Source organism: Trematomus bernacchii, unplaced genomic scaffold, assembly GCF_902827165.1.
Source record: "Trematomus bernacchii unplaced genomic scaffold, fTreBer1.1, whole genome shotgun sequence".
Lineage (NCBI taxonomy): Eukaryota > Metazoa > Chordata > Actinopteri > Perciformes > Nototheniidae > Trematomus > Trematomus bernacchii.
Genome location: NW_022987720.1, coordinates 7,533,495 through 7,551,172, shown reverse-complemented (window position 1 = coordinate 7,551,172; position 17,678 = coordinate 7,533,495). Strand labels below are relative to the sequence as shown.

General features: G+C 42.5%; 1 protein-coding gene across 1 annotated transcript in view; it reads left to right on the top strand.

Moving 5' to 3' along the window:
• Positions 1–712: 712 nt before the first annotated feature.
• The window catches only part of doc2a (double C2-like domains, alpha), a 97,357-nt gene continuing 80,391 nt past the window's right edge, over positions 713–17,678 (top strand). The window contains 1 exon segment of the mRNA XM_034143497.1: positions 713–806. The gene's annotated coding sequence lies outside the window, so the exon portion shown is untranslated.

Genomic DNA, 17,678 nt, shown 5'->3' with positions numbered 1-17,678 from the left:
GACTGGAGATGGAACGGATGAAAAATGAATAAAAAAAGACAGGTTTCCCGTACATTTCACATGCATGGGTGGAGAGGAGTGTGTGGGTGGATGGGATGATGGGATGCAGAGAGGAAGAGCAGGAAGAGGAAGAATGGATATCTTTCTTTTTTTTTTAACGAGGGGTTTCTTCACTCCAGGGACACCTATCCGTCTGAACACGGGAGAAGAAGAAGAGGAGCAAAAGGGTTAAAAAAGAAAAACAATAAGAAGAGGGGGGTGGAGGAAGAATGGATGGAGGTCCAGATGATTTCCTGAGAAAAGAGTAGTAAAAAAAACCAGTGTGATTATCTGTGTGTTGGATGCACACATGTATCATTAGGCGTCATTAAGCACAAATTACACACAGGAAGAAGGAGACAGATGCTGCTTGTTGGCACATTATTTTCTGTCTTCCCCCCCCCCCCCCCTGCAATCTGCAGCCGGGGGGGGGGGGGGGAGGGGGAGGGAGAAGTGAGGGAGACTTAATCTAATACATGTGTAGTGTGATTAAAGCACCACTGTTGACATTTCAGATGAATGTGAGGCTCAGGGAAGAGGATATTAAACGCAGGGAATCGGAGAAAACGAGGCAGGAGAAGAGGCAGAGAAAGGGTTAAAAAGTCCAAATCTATCACAGGGAGATCTCCCTCCCTCTCTCCCCCTCTTCCTCTCCCCCCCCACCCTTCCTCTCTCACTGCTCGCTGCCTCTCTCTCTCCACCTGTTAGTGCGGACCCCTTCACATCCACCTGTTTGTGTAGGAATCTGCTCCACTCCACATTCAAAGGTAAGGCATGTTTTATTGTCAGCTGGAGGGATTGCTGCTCTTTTACCGCTCTGCTTTTCCTCTTTTAAATCACTTGTCAGAGGAATTTGCTTTTCTTTTATTTATCTGTCTCCTCCTTTATCTCCGTTCTCGAATGTTATATGTGCAATTCAGCAGTGGGAAGTAGTTCTTCTACTCAAATACTGCACATTGTAATGCACTTTACTTTTCAGTGCTTTTTCTGTTCATTTTATACTTCTGTTTGGAAAAATGGACCAAAATTGTTTTCTCGTCTTAAAACAAAATGCTATGTTTGTTATCTTATCTTAATTTATAGATTCAGCATTTTTACAATTGCTTCAGGTATTTGGTTGTTTGTTTTGCCTTTATTATGTTGTATTTTATTGTCTTGATTGTGATATATTTTTCTCTTTTTGTGTGGATATTTAGTCGGTTTTTGTCATTCTTGTGTTTGGTGAGTGTATTTTCTTTGCGCCATAAAGGGGTTTATCCTGAGATAATACATTTCTAAATGTACTATATTCAGAGGCAAATTAAGTTCCTCCACTACAGTTAGGAAGCAGTCCTAAAAGTCCTAAAAGTCCTAACAGTGGCTTTTAGTCATAAATCAGCTTAATTGTTACGTATTTCCCGATTCATTAAAATTATCTGTTCGGCTGATTATGTACAACTGTTGGTTGAGTGGGGCCATTTTCTCATAGAATATATGTAATTCCCAATATTTACAGGGCAAGGTTTCTTAAATAAAACTGATAGGCTACGTTTGCAAAAAATCCAACTAACTGTTTAACCAGAGGACAATACAATGTATTATGTATTGTGTATTATGTATTATAATGTAAAGATGTTGTAAAATGTTGTAATAAATGTAAGTCAACAGTATAAATGTATTCCACTAGCATTGAACAGGTAGACCAGGGGGCACGAGGAACAGGATAAGAAACACAGGTAGTACCTCAGGGAAAACAGACGGGAACATAGACGGGAACAAATACAACAAACTGGAAAAGAACTCAAGGGAAGACAGGCCTATAGACCAATCACAGAGACAAGACACTGCTGGAGGGGAGGGGGGGTGAAACACAGCGGCAGCAGGTAGACACAATCAGACTATCAGGCGGGAAAGCACAGGAAGTAAAACCAGACAAGGAGAAAAGGCATTTCAAAATAAAACAGGCAACAAAAACACCAAATCATGACAATACCAACTACTAAACTACTTGATAAAGTGTTTACAGCTCGTTTTGCTGCCTTTAAGACACCAAAACAACAACCATAAAGAAAAAGCAGTAACATCTTATAGTGCAGCAATAGTCTTTTATATGAAAGTGAAAGTAAAGGACTTTCTGCTGAATGTCTTTATAGTACCAAAAGCTAAAGTATGTTGGGTTTATTTCTTACATTTGGGCATTTACACTTTGAAATTGACTTCCTTTTTAAAGCCAGCCTCAAGTGGCGATTCAGTGAACTGCAGTCATTTATTTTGACTGTATAAAGTGGTATTTTCATATTTTTGTAGGCGACTCTGAATTTAGCATCTCTCTGGTTCACAAAAATCCAATAGAACTTTTCCATTGGATTCTGGATTATTGCAGATAATACGCTATACATGTTTATCATACTTACACGTTTTTCAGCAGGATCATTTCCACATACAGTATTAACACCACTTTTATGATTTTTGAAGCGTTAATGCAATCTCCAAAGCTAACATTAAGGTACTACTTGACAGTCACATGATCTCACGTCACCACCGCTAAGCTAAAAGCGGCTAATGTTTGGCGTGATGAAGTTTAGACTCAAAACTACACTAGGCAAATATATAATTTGTTACATTCCACCACTAAATACCAATGCAACATATTTAAAGACGATATATTAAACAATAATCAGGCAGAGGCATTTTAACATTTCCTGGTTGTTTATTGGTTTTCTGAAGATCTTTTCATTTCTCAGAAAATACCTTTGACACTTTCTCCCTTTCTCTCGGCGAATACCTCTTGAAACCAGCCGGTACCATCAGCTCTGGGTCACTGTATTGGTTTATATGCAGCTGTTGCTTGGTGTGAATTGTAATGCGCTGTTTTTGTGACTGGAGGGGTTTTTAAATTCCAGGGACAGAGAAAGGTTTGGCAGGAGAAGTGAATTAAATTCTATATTTTTTTCCCTGTGTTTTCTGCAACACCTGTGGTTGATTATCCATTGAACCAAACAGAGCAGTGTGTGGTCTGTCAGCTCTCTGTGGACAATTACTGTTTATAACTAAACTAATTATCACCAACAACCTGTCCAAGGTGTTCCCAGTGCATGCTGAAATGAATGAGTAATATTAATCTTTATTCATGTAATATGTCTTCAACTAAAATGAAATCTTGAAGGAGTAGAAATCACTCAGGTTTTTACAGAATCCCTAAATCCCTTTTTAGGGAGGATTTAGGCTTCCAGGGAGGATGAATTGATTCAAATTTCATGTGAGTCAGATGGATTTTGCAGTATTATGGTGCAGGCGTCACCTAAATTAGGTTCCAAAAATGTATCTAATTTATAAAGGTTACAGATAGAATATCAATAATGTTATATTAAAGATTGGGTCAAAGTTATTTTAGGCAGAAACGGCTGTTGTTTTCATGGATGTTGGGATATGAACAAATTGTGAGTTGTATTACTTTTACTGATACCTCTCTCTGGACTACGGATGTAGTTTGTACATCCCCCGGGTTTACATACAGTGCTATGAGAATATCATATGACAAACAAGTTGAAATGATTTATGACTTACTTGTTAAGCTGAGTAGGAAGACCGTTTTTCACTCTCAACTCTTTGCCTCCTCTGTCAACGAGCCTCTTTTACCTGGTAGTTTAAAAAGGGACTACCTGGGGTTAGCTTCTGTTAGCTATTTTGTTGCAAAGTTCTCAAAGGCTGTGGTGCAGACTTTTATTTTCCTTAAATGGAAAACATGACCTGCCAGCATGCTGCATATAGTGATGTCCTGTAGAGATGGGCGAGTCCTGATTCATCCGGATCATTAACCCGGATCCTAGAAATGAGCTGGTCGTGATGAGTCTCCCCTCTCCATTAACCCGAGTCCTTGAGTCCCACACTTGGTGTGACGTACAAATTAAAACTATAAATTGCGTCACTCGCTACTCTCTTTATAACATGTAAAATCACATTACAACGTACCCCAGTCCATCTGCCTACCCTTTAGCAAGTATACAGGATAGCTGCCTGCCAGAAGTTATCGTTTGGCTCAGGGGAGGGGACGCGGATCAGTGTAACTTCCTGCAGACTCGTGGGGACTCAGAGGAGCCGACGGCTCCTAACCGTAATAGCATAGCAGATCCAGAGATCCATACTCTTCATGTGCACGAGCATAGCCCCTCCTCCAGCACCCGGCTCCCGCGCTATCAACAGCAGACTCGCAGACTCGCAGATTCGCAGATTCGCAAATCCTGACTCGCTGTGCAACACACAGCAGAGCAGACTCGTGCGGACTCGGAGCCGTAACCATATAGCAGCAGATCCAGAGATCCAGCAGACTCGTCCTCATGTACGAGTCAACAGCAGACTCAGATTCGCAAATCCTGACTCACTGTTCTGCAACACACAGCAGAGCGGACTCGGAGCCGTATATAGCAGTAGATCCAGAGATCCAGCAGACTCGTCCTCATGCACGAGTCAACAGCAGACTCAGATTCGCAAATCCTGACTCACTGTTCTGCAACACACAGCAGAGCAGACTCGTGCGGACTCGGAGCCGTATATAGCAGTAGATCCAGAGATCCAGCAGACTCGTCCTCATGCACGAGTCAACAGCAGACTCAGATTTGCCAAATCGCAAAATAACCCTTTTTTTTGTGATCAACATTTTTTATTAAAGCAAAATACACTGTGTAGCGGAGGTTAATATAACGTCAGTTTAATAGATAGATAGATAGATAGATAGTACTTTATTGATCCCAAATTGGGAAATTGTTGTTGTTACAGCAGCATAAGGCATTTTACAATAAAACAAAACTACAAAATATACAAGAATAGAAAGAAAAATAAAATAAATAATAATAATGTCGAAATAGAAAATATACATGCAGATATTACATATATATATATATATATATATATATTAGGGCTGTCAAGTTAACGCGTTAATAACGCGTTAACGCAAAAAAAAATTAACGCCACTAATTATTTTAACGCGATTAACGCATGTGTATTTTTTGTCCTCGGCCGCCGTAGTTTCAGAGCGCATCGAGTGTAAAATACCATCTACAAGCTGATGCTGACAGCCCCGCTCCTGCCGCCCGCTTGTGGCAGACTACACTTCCACGCTCACTGGCAGGCCCGGACTGGCCATCGGGAGGACCGGGAGGGAGGGGGTGTGTATGTGTGGCGCGACTCGCGCGAGCGAGGCACACCTTACGTGTTGATGTTGTTGTTAGCATCTGGTGCTAGCTAGCTGCGCTAACGGATATAAGGAGCTGTTTCAATGACATTTCGCCGACAACTGCGCCGAGCACTTGACTTTATGCAGGTAGCCAGACAGTGGGACATTGTACGAAAAGTCAGCACACTCAGTACGCGCAACATGATTGCAGCGTCCAGGCAGCTCCCATTCGAGCATATATGCCTTGAGCTGCACATAGCTCCAACGATCCATCACAGTGTACACACACACACACACACACACACACACACACACACACACACACACACACACACACACACACACACACACACACACACACACACACACACACACACACACACACACACACACACACACACACACACACACACACACACACACACAGTATTATTGTATGAGAGAGGTTCCAGGTTGAATTGAGGCGAATATTTGTAATGTTCAGAGGTTGTTGTGTTTAATATTCATGAGAATATTTGTCATTATTCAAATGATAATAAACAAACATATAAAGCATATTTGTCCACTCATATGTTGATAAGAGTATTAAAAACTTGAAAGATATCCCTCTAAGGTACATTTAGAACAGATAAAAAATGTGCGATTAATTCGCGATTAATCGCGATTAACTATGGACAATCATGCGATTAATCGCGATTAAATATTTTAATCAACTGACAGCCCTAATATATATATATATATATATATACAAATATATATATATTCAAAATATATGGAATAATAATATGCTCGTGAAATGCAACAACTTTTCGGTTTCACCGATAGGATTTCTACGGTCTTGGTGATGCTGACTCATATGACTCAAATGACTCGTATGATCCGGATCTCTTCAATGACTGACTCAGAAGACCCTGAGTCCGTAAAAGGATCCGGATTTGCCATCTCTAATGTCCTGACCAAGCCCCCAGGAAGTGAGTCAGGCATTGATGCAAATGTGTTGAAGTGGACAAACGGTGGTACTACACTTTGTGTCAGTCCGTGACTCCATTTTACATATGGGAGAGAGATGTCTGTAAATCGGCAGATTTCTTGTTTACGTAGATGAACTACCCAGTATGAACCCTTCAAATAGCCTTTATTTAAATCATTAGGGTCTAAAATGTTGAGCCAAGAAAGGCCGTGACACAGTGGATTGGAGGCGGGGCTTCAGGAAAACGTAAGTGCAGTGCACATACTCTATGGACCCCAAGGATCCGATGGATTGCCGCATGAAGTATTTTTGTAAACTGACCTGGAAGTTAGCGTCAAAAATACAAAAACCAATGGGATTCCCTCATTGGATTTCTGTAGACTGCAGAAACGTTTATGATACGTACCATGTTTTTGTTCAGCAGGATAATCTCCATATTTTAAAACCACTATGACATTTCGGACAGGTACTGTAAATGTAATTTGCAGAAATAAAAAGCTAATGTAATGTTATACACAAACTACATGCCGGTAGCATGGCTGCACATCACCACCGCTAAGCTAAAGGTGGATGGCGTTTAGTAGTTTATTTAGTCACTTGTTAGCAACCGTGGTTTTTATGACCCTTTGAAGCTTCGGACATTCACGAGTATCTAATGTCGTAGAGCAAAATGTGAAGATCTCCTAAACTTGTTTTAATCACAGACCTTATTTCAGGCTTCTAACCACAAACACTTTCAAACAAACATTGACATTGAGACAACGAAACCGGAAGTGGAAAAATGCTAATTATTTTCGGATCTTAGGACTCATTACAGCACCACTCTTTACATCCATGGTGCAGACCAACTCTTTTCACTGTACAACTAACTTTGGGTTGATACATGTAATCCTTTCCAACCTTTCCGAGTTTTGCATATAGGAGGGCATCAGTTTCTACGTGACACTCCGAGATACTAGCAATGCTACTATACCTGCCCCTTAAACATTTAATACAGATATTATTTTACTGGTCTATTTCTCATGATGTTTGCGTAAAATGTAACCTAGGTCTGATGTCACCTCTTTAATTGTTTTATTTATTTATGCCCTGCCAAATTTTGTGATGGATTTATCAAAGTCATCCAATCTTAGTGAGCACTGTACTAGAATGGTTTACAGCTCCTGTTTGTATCTGCATCTCTTGTATTTTTGCGAGTCACTAACCAGAGGTGTGGACTCGAGTCACATGACTTGGACTCGAGTCTGACTCGAGTCACCAATTTGATGACTTTGGACTCGACTTGACAAAATCACAAAACACTTGCGACTCGACTTGGACTTGAACACTAATGACTCGGGACTTGACTTGGACTTGAGCCTTCTGACTTGAGGTGACTTGATGATTTAATTCAGGGGTCTCCAACACGCCGATCGCGAGATGCCGCTAGAAGAGCAGACTCCCGTCGGGGAGAGCAGAATCTTCAGCCGCTGCAACTCTTGCTGAGAATCCATGCAGGCAGGGGCGGGACTTTATTTTGCTGAGCCACCATGCGGCCAATCATATGCGAGGACACACTAGGATCATACCATTATGTGAAAGAAGGGTGGGGGGCAGACGCTCCAAAGACAGCAGGTGTAGTGGTACAGGCCAGCTACACAGAGCCACGGGGAGACGGGGAGCCGGATTTAAATGCAAGCGCGTCGGAAAAAGTCAAGAAATTTGCGAAAACCGAAAAGCATCTGGCTGCATTTCAATGATATTGGAGAAAGCAAAGCTGAGTGCAGGATTTGTAAAATGAAAATAACCTTCAGAGCAGGGTTTTTTTTTGGTAACCACTCAGGATTTATTGCCAGAGGTGGGAGAAGTTCAGATCTTGTACTTGAGTAACAGTACCAGAGTGTAGGAATACTCGGTTACAATAAAAGATCCTGCATTCAAAATGTTACAAGTAAAAGTACAAAAGTATTAGCATCAAAATATACTTAAAGTACCACCTGCAGAGGGATCTAGATTCAGGTGTTCTTTTCCCCATAGAGACGCCTCGCTGCACATTATCCCTTGCATAAAGATAGATTGTGGGTCCCTTATAACATGCTGTACACGGTGGAAATAAACATTCTGGTCACCTTAACATCAGGGATCTTGTACATTAAACTCCTTCTGAATCAAACCGTCACGGTAACCTTACCTTACTGATCCCTCTTAAAATAGAAGAAAAACACGTTACTTTACCAGCAGAGAGAAAATGGATTATTAAATTATTAATGTGACTAATAAAGAGCAGTTTGATTATCAAGTATTATTCTGTTGATCGATGTCATTACATTTGTTGAAAAGCACATAAGGACTTGTTTAAGACTCGTTTTGTCAAAGTTTAGGACTTGGACTTGACTTGAACTTTCCCATCCTGACTTGAGACTTGACTTGGACTTGAGCGCAAAGACTTGAGACTTGACTTGGACTTGAGCGCAAAGACTTGAGACTTGACTCGGACTTGAGCGCAAAGACTTGAGACTTGACTCGGACTTGCAAAACAATGACTTGGTCCCACCTCTGTCACTAACTACTATATATTGCATTGTGAACCGAAGTGACATGATGCGCCGATGAAGATGGCCGCATCGTCTTTGTGCTCCTCTCCAACTTTGCCCATTTTCGTATTTTGTACATATTTATTTTACTTTTGCCATTTTACTTTTAACATGGTTCGCAACATGCTAGCCGACCGCACCTACTCTGCCATACAATATAGCAGAGAGGAACTTCTTCAATTGCGAAACTTTGTGGACAATAATAACCCTCCGACAAACAATGGAGATTCACCATGGCTACCTGTTGCTGTTCTACCTGAGAGACGCAAGAAGAAGACAAAGCGCGGGTGCCGGGCCGGGCTGCTGGTCAGACTGAGGAAACGAGAGAATCGACCCCCTCTTCCGAGTATTCTTCTGGCTAACGTTCAATCCATTGAAAATAAGCTAGATGAACTCAGAAGCCGGATTGCTTTTCAACGGGACATTAAGAACTGTAACGTGTTAATTCTCACTGAGACTTGGCTCAACCCCGCTATCCCGGACTCCGCCATTGTCCCTGATGGATTCTCTATTTTTCGTCAGGACCGGACTGCTAACTCGGGGAAAAGTAAGGGAGGCGGTGTGTGTGTAATGACTAACAACAACTGGTGCTCAGATGTGAAGATTATTTCATCGGACTGTTCCGCACATCTAGAGCACCTCATGATCTCATGTCGGGCCTTCCATCTGCCGAGGGAATTCACATCTGTTGTGATAACAGCAGTGTATATCCCCCGCAGTCGCTCGCCGACAACAACACGGCACTCGATCAGCTGTTTGGGATTATTGATAAGACCGAGACTTCACGGCCAGATGCGGCGTTCGTTGTGGCCGGAGATTTCAACACCGCCAACATGAAGAAGGTTTTGCCAAAATATTACCAACACATCAGCTGCCCGACACGCGGGGGAAACATACTGGACCATGTTTATTCCCCTTTCCGGAATGGATATAAGGCTCTCCCTCGCCCTCCCTTCGGCAAATCAGACCATATCTCACTACTGTTGTTGCCTGCGTACAAGCAGAAACTTAAAAGGGACAGACCGATAACAAGGACAGTACAACGATGGAGCGAGGAGTCAGATGCAGCACTGCAGGATTGCTTTGCATCTACGGATTGGAGTGTGTTTGAGGACAATAACATCAACACACACGGACACTGTCATCTGCTACATTGGGAAATGCATCGATGACGTGGTACCGAAGGTTTCTGTACGGACATTCCCAAATCAAAAGCCCTGGATAAACTCCGATGTGCGCTGCAAGCTGAAAGCGCGCACTATCGCGCACAGAGCTGGAGATTTGGAGGAGTACAGGAAGTCTAGGTATGATCTCCGGAGAGCAATTAAAAATGCAAAGAGACAGTACAAAGAGAAGGTGGAATCTGACTTCAAAGGCTGTAACACTAGGAATATGTGGGCGGGACTAAGGACAATGACTGACTACAAAGGAGCAGCGGGGGGTGCTGCGGGAGTGTCTGCGTGCGCATCTCTCCCAGATGAGCTGAACAGTTTTTTTGCACGCTTTGAGAGCAGCCGGGCTGTGGAGGTACAGAGGGTCCAGGAGCTACCCTGCCCTTTTGTTTTAAATAGGGCAGATGTGTGTAAATCCTTTAAAAGGGTTAACCCATACAAGGCTCCTGGACCTGATGGCATCCCTGGCCGTGTTCTCAGGGTGTGTGCAGTTCAGCTGGTAGAGGTGTTCACAGACATCTTCAACAGGTCCCTGCTGCAGTCTGTAGTCCCCACATGCTTCAAACATTCCACTATCGTTCCTGTCCCGAAAAAGACAATCATCACCTGCCCCAACGACTACCGCCCAGTAGCACTCACCTCCACCATAATGAAGTGCTTTGAGCGGTTAGTCAAATCATTCATCACCTCCTCCCTCCCTGAATCTCTGGACCCCCTGCAGTTTGCCTACAGAGCAAACAGGTCCACAGACGACGCCATAGCCCTCACCATCCACACTGCCCTCTCACACCTGGACCAGAGGAACACATATGTGAGAATGCTGTTCATTGACTACAGTTCAGCATTCAATACCATTGTGCCCTCCAAGCTGGCCATCAAGCTCAGAGACCTCGGGCTCAACAGCGCCCTCTGTGACTGGATCCTGAACTTCCTGACGGGCAGACCCCAGGCAGTGCGGGTGGGAAACATCACATCCTCCACCCTGATCCTCAACACCGGAGCCCCTCAAGGCTGCATGCTCAGCCCTCTCCTCTACTCCCTGTTCACCCACGACTGCGTGGCCACACACAGCTCCAACACCATCGTGAAGTTTCCTGCTGACACGACCGTCATCGGCCAGATCACCGACGATGACGAGACGGCGTACAGAGAGGAGGTCGAAAACCTGACATCTTGGTGCCAGAATAACAACCTCCATCTCAACATCAGCAAAACAAAGGAGCTGATTGTGGATTACAGGAAGCAGCAGGGAGAGGGACACGCCCCCATCGCCATCAATGGGACTACGGTGGAGAGAGTCAAAAGCTTCAGGTTCCTTGGGGTCCACATCACTGAGGACCTGACATGGTCTCTTCACACCACCACCATCACCAAGAAAGCTTGACAGCGGCTCTTCTTCCTCCGCAGGCTGAGGAGGTTCAACATGGACTCCAGGATACTCTGCAACTTCTACAGGTGCACAATAGAGAGTATCCTGACTGGCAGCATGACGGCCTGGTACGGCAGCTGCACCGACCTCGATCGTAAGGCTTTACAGAGGGTGGTGAAAACTGCACATCACCAGGACGGAGCTGCCATCCATGGAGGACCTTTACTCCCAGCGGCTCAGGAAGAAATCACTACGGATTATCAAAGACCCCCATCACCCCAGCCACAAACTGTTCTTTCTGTTGCCGTCTGGCAGACGTTACCGCAGCATCCTGGCAAGGACAAGAAGATTCGGAAACAGTTTCTTCCCGCGGGCAGTGAGACTGTTAAAAAATTGAACTGTTGAAACAACTTCAAACATTCATCTGCTACTCAGTAGTATGTATCTAATACCTAATATATATATATCATTCCAATAACTTGTATATAGACTCGTACTGCACTATTCCACATCATCACTTTATTTTATTTTATAACTATTATTCTTTTTGTATTGCTCTTGGTCTTATTGTTATTATGTTATTATGTTGCATTGTTGGAGAAGCCTGTGACATAAGATGTTCAACTACATAATTACTCTGTAGCTATGTCAGATTGACAATAAAGAACCTTGAACCTTGAGGCTGAAAGGGACCCAGTCTAAATGCAGATGGGATCATTATTCTACAGCCATTACATTGTGCAATCAACATTAACTTGATAATGCTAATTTCAAGCAAAATATGATTTCTGGCCGCTTTGAGTAATATTCAAGTACTGGCATGATATGTGAGGATGTGATCCTTTAACCACTTCTCCTCACCCTTTCCTCACCCATCCCTCTCACAGCTGTCAGTCAGTGTTCAGAGGAAGAGGACTCACGGAGTAATGCAGAGAGAAACATGGAGACATGTCTGCAGACAGGAGAGATGAAATTAAGGGAGACACAGAGAGAGGTGGGGGAGACAAAGAGAAAGGATGAGATGAGTGAGTGTCAGGTGAGATAGACGGGGGGTGAGGATGCATTTCATGTCTTCATTAGCATAAACTCCACAGTGCTTTCCCCTCAGCTTAACACTCCACTGCTGAATCTCACAGTAATCCCACAGAGACTGAACATCAGTCACTGGACGGACTCCGCGTTTCACTTTCAAGAGGGAGAATGTTGCCGCTGATAAACGCTGCTGCATGAATTAAACATGAACACAGCAACTCTACACCTGAAACACCCACCATAAATAAATGCACTCAATGAAGTCATGAATAATAAGAACAAATTCAAAGTTAGGAGACATATTGATAGAACATTCTAGTTATTGGTTTATTGAAAATACCTGTCCATCTTTGCTCCTACCTTCACCTATGGTCAAAGAACGATACAAGTGGATGAAATGGGTTTCCTCCGGAGGGTGGCTGGCATCTCCCTTGGGGTTAGGGTGAGGATTTCAGTCCTCCAGGAAGGAGAATAAAGCTGCTTCTCCTTTAGTAGAAAGGAGCCAGTGGAGGTGGTTTGGGCACTTGGTATGGGTTCCTATACCCCGGATAAGCGGTAGAAGATAGATGGATGAATTTTTGGAAATGACATTTTTTATATTAAATGTTTACAACATCTTAACTTTTGCATATTTTTGGAAACAAAGTTTAGAGAATATTGCAATGTGTAACCTAGCTTCAGATTTGCAACTTCTTATTCAGCAGTTTAGGGAAATGTATGCTAAGCGACTGATCCCACTTTTTGCAGCTTTTACTGGTGTAAAAAAGCATGTTAGGTAACACCTTAAAGAGCAACTTGCAGGTTGGAGACCCCAATGAATAAATGTGTAGGAAAATGATGTATACACACTAGATTTTCCCAAAAATATACATAAATATACTACAGTGACATCTGGCGTCGTTTTTGTAAGACATTTTTACTTCCGCATAAAAAAAAGACCACCCGTGTGTGACGTCACATCAGAGAGAGCGGCCGGTCTAACGTATTAATAAACATGGATCACAATGCTAGTTTTGACACAGAAGAGGTTGAAATATATATTCGTATGCATATGACGGACCACAACCTTATAATTATGAGCCTGCTAGGCATCCAAGAGATCAGGAGCAGCCAAGGATTAGAAGAAATAACGGCCATCTGAGAGAAATGGAGCTGTGGTGTGAGGAGAACCAGTGGAGAACTGGGCAGCTGTCTTGGTGAGTGACCGGCGTTAGCTACAGTTAATGTTAGCTAACGTCGGTCACATCACAACATTGTAAAGTTAGCTATCATATATCAGGCTATAACTAAAGTAGTATTGATAATATAGTAACGTTACTGGCAGGACTGTTGATACTGATCCATAACAGAAACTAATGCGCAAGTATCAGCCGTATCTCGCGTTACCTAATGCAACTCCACACTACGTCTGTGTACCGGAGGGGAGAGAGAGAGGAGCGAAGGGGGTGAGAGAGATGTAATACGGTTTCCTGATAAACGTTTTGTTTGATAGGTGCTTGTGTGGGAAATGCCAGCCCATGGCCTCAGCTGTGGAGAGTATGTGCTGCAGGGAGGTGGATGCACCTCGCACAACGCACCCAGGAACGAAAGCTAGCTCCGGTCCTTTTCCTGTTAGGGACACTGTGGACTCGATGTCCTGACAGGCTGGAGTTTATGCAACCTGCACAAACACAATAGCTCACCATGATTAAAAATGGTGAAATGCAATGTCAAACTACCGAAAAAATACCAGCTCACTAAATCACAACCGCTCAAACCAACTACCAACTACTACCGTGAATTGGGCAGAGAAGGAGTCCGAGAAAATTGCTCCCCTATGTGACGCGTTTGACGTATGACGTTAAAAAAAAACTGTTTTTAGTAGCAGAGCTCAAAACGGCTACTTTCCCCTCTGAATTCCTGCCCTTATGTCTCGTAAAACATATCAAATCCTGCATTAACTTTTTTAATTGTAATTTTCAGGCAAGGTTAAGCATACATTTAGTTAAAAAAAACAACCTGCAAGTTGCTCTTTAAGTCTGTCTAAAACCAATTTTTACTTTACTTTATATTTACGTAATTGAAAAAGAAGGGGGATTACACTGCTGTTTTTACATGTGGAACACATTGGAACAGGTCCATGTTGAAAAAATATTATACGTCTGGATTAGAATTTCTCAAAGAGAATAAAGGTTTTCTCAAACCAAGTTTCTGATTTGTGGAACATTGAACCTATTTTTGAAATGCAGAAACGGGAGAGCTGTCAGAAACTTAAAAGTGGGTTTCTGACAGCCTTAAGTCTTAACTTAAAATGTCTAACATTCTTTTATATACCCGCAAGACATAAGGCAGGATCAGTTGCTCTTCATTTCAAAGTTCATTTCCCTTAACTGCTGGATAAGAAGCTGCAAAAACAGAAGCTAAGTTAAGCGTTGTGGGAACATTAACACCTCACTGCCGCGGGGTCCTGGATTGGAGGGAAATTGTCAGATTCACTACCATCACTCCCACGCCCCTCTTACGCCAAGCACGGCCTGCCAGGGACAGATACAGTATGTCGTTGCTGCTCTTCTACCTCAGTGACTTCAGATCAACATCAAACTGCATCTGGATTCTGTAATAAACCTGTGACACTATCACTAATCTTAAAAGACAGTAAAGACGCCCACAGGCTCGATGGAGAAAAGTCATTCAACTGGTGAAGGGGAAATGAATCGGAGAATGTAAAAAAGATTACCAAAATGAAGAGGTGTGAATAATTGGGTTATTGATTTAAAAGGGATTCTGGATTCAGTACGTTGAGTGGAACATTTCAGGATATACTCCAGTCCTGTGCGCTTATAAAAGTGGCGTTGCAATACAAAAACAAATGTTTTTTTTTATACCAACACAGGTGGAATTTAAAACATCTATTTTGTATCGAGCCACTATTGCCTTTATTGAAGTGAAAGCGTTGCAAGGGTCCCCCAATACAGCGACCAATCCCCAGTGTATGGGTCACCAGTTCCACCAAGTGAGCTGTATGTCTGCCAGAAATGTACGATTCTTGTTACCAAATTTATACCATTGTAAAACGAGAACAATAATTACAATGTTATGCAAAATACTCTCCAGGTACCCCTGTAGGGTCTGTTTTAGACATGACCGGGAACATGTTGCCACTAATAGTGTAGTGTCTTTTCAAAGTGAAATTTACGCCAAAAAACTTTATTTTCTTAAATAACCCTCCGCTTTGAAATAAACTCCCAAATGCTGTCCTGGGAAAGAATAAGACATACAGAAACATAATAAAAAACACACACTGCAAAGCAACAAGCTATTTGAACTATTCACTGCTTTTAAAATGTTTTATTCATAAGCAAAAACACAGTTTTAGGGAAAGATTGTGGTTTTCAATTTGACTGCCATTGTTAAAGAACTTAGCAAATGAAGGTCAAATACGTCATACATTGCCTTTGGGTTTCACATGGTACACGAACAACAGACTCCTTGCTGATAGTCCAGCATTTGTCTACACTCCCACGCGCCCTTAACTGACTTTCTCACTCATATTGAACATCTGTTCTCTGAACGTTGGATAATGATGCAAACAGGAGGTACATTGGCGTTAGTTTAAAGCCTGGTATGTCTCACACAGACTCTAGAGCAGTGGTTCTCAAACTTCTTCTGTCATTCCCCACTTTGAATAGGTGGGCCTTTTCAAGCCCCACCTGTTCCTCATCGCTCCAATAAAATGGTAGGCCAAGCTTAAAATTGTCAAATGTATCGTTCTATAACAGGGGTCTCCAACCTTTTTTAGGATGAGAGCTGCTTTCAAAAAATAAAACAAGTCGTGAGCTACTTTTACTCCTCTTTTTTGTTTTTTTGCAGTGTATATATTTAGCACATTTTAACATTATTATATGCTTACCTTTAACCCGTTTTCAGTGTTTACTAAAAGAAAATGTATGCAATTTAATTATTTTAACCTGCTTTATTTGGGGGTGGACCTAACCTCCTTTAGGGGGGTCCGGGGGCTTGCACCCCGGGAAGATTTATTTTTAAATGTTGAAGTGAAATGCATCAATCTGGAGCACAACATGAATTGATGGATACAGCTCTCAACACTCAGATGAAAGGGAGCTGTATACTTTTCAATAATCCAAACATCTTTAGAATATGATCACAACCAATAACAAATCATTTCAACTTGTTTATTCTTATCTTATGTTACCTAGTTAGCATTCTTTCTTTTTATTTATGCATATTTTACTAATCACTCTCCTTTTAAACAGTTTTTTTTTTTTTTACTGTCCTATAGTACACATTGGAATGATTTCTTACTTTATTTTACTAGGCTATATTAAATAGATAAAGGTGTGCTCTCTAGCTCTCTCTCTCTCTCTGTCTCGCTCGCTCACAGAGGCTGTGTGCTCCTCCGTGGCGATGACGGCTTGCGTTAAAGAATAATAATAAACATAGACCTATTTGTAAAGTGGGGGGACACAAACGGGATTTCAAAAAGTGTCACGGTTAAACTCCTTATGAAGTGGTGAGGTGCCGCTCCACATTGCTTTTCTTCCCGACTGCAACGCTGTTGTGTGTGTGTGTGTGTGTGTGTGTGTGAGAGCGTTTCACATGTGTGTATGAGACATTTGTACATATGTCTGTAAATGATTTTGGTTTCAGTTGTGTTTGTGTGAGCAGGCTCGGATTGGCCATCGGGAGATTCGGGACTTTTCCCGGTGGGCCGCTGCCGTTGGTGGGCTGCTGCCTTCGGTGGGCCGCTGGCTCTGGCATAGGTGGGCCGTGGACTTTCACAGCGCCGCTGCGCTAGTACCGCATCCGCCGCCGCAAACACAGCGGCGCTGTGAAAGTCCACCGCCGTTGCCGATTCCGGCCTGAGGTCCAAATAAAAAAAAAAAATATATATTAAAGAAAATATATTTAAAAAAAAAGAAAGATAATCTCCCGTCCATTCACGACCCACCTATCACATCTCTGCGCCCCACCAGTGGGGCACGCCCCACACTTTGAGAAACGCTGCTCTAAAGGGTGCGTGCATCAGCATCAGACACCAAGGGGCACAGAACATTTGTGGTTAATTGAGTTGTGAGTAAGAACAGGTTGCAAAGGTCACACACTGCAGGAATTATTGTTTGTTGAGAGTTACTCGCAAAGGGTAAAGAGTTTCTTATTTAGAATTATGATTCAGGCAGAAAGCTGGAATGGCAAATTACTCTGCTGGAATATAAAAAATAATGGAATCGTAAAACTTTGTAACATGGACGGTGATTTAAAAAGTTGTGAAACAAAACAGAACGTTGTTGCATTAAAGTCCGAGGTTATAGTATAATATTTTTTTTATAGACCTTGTTCTGTGTCGCCAACTGCTTGTAGCTGATTAAATAAT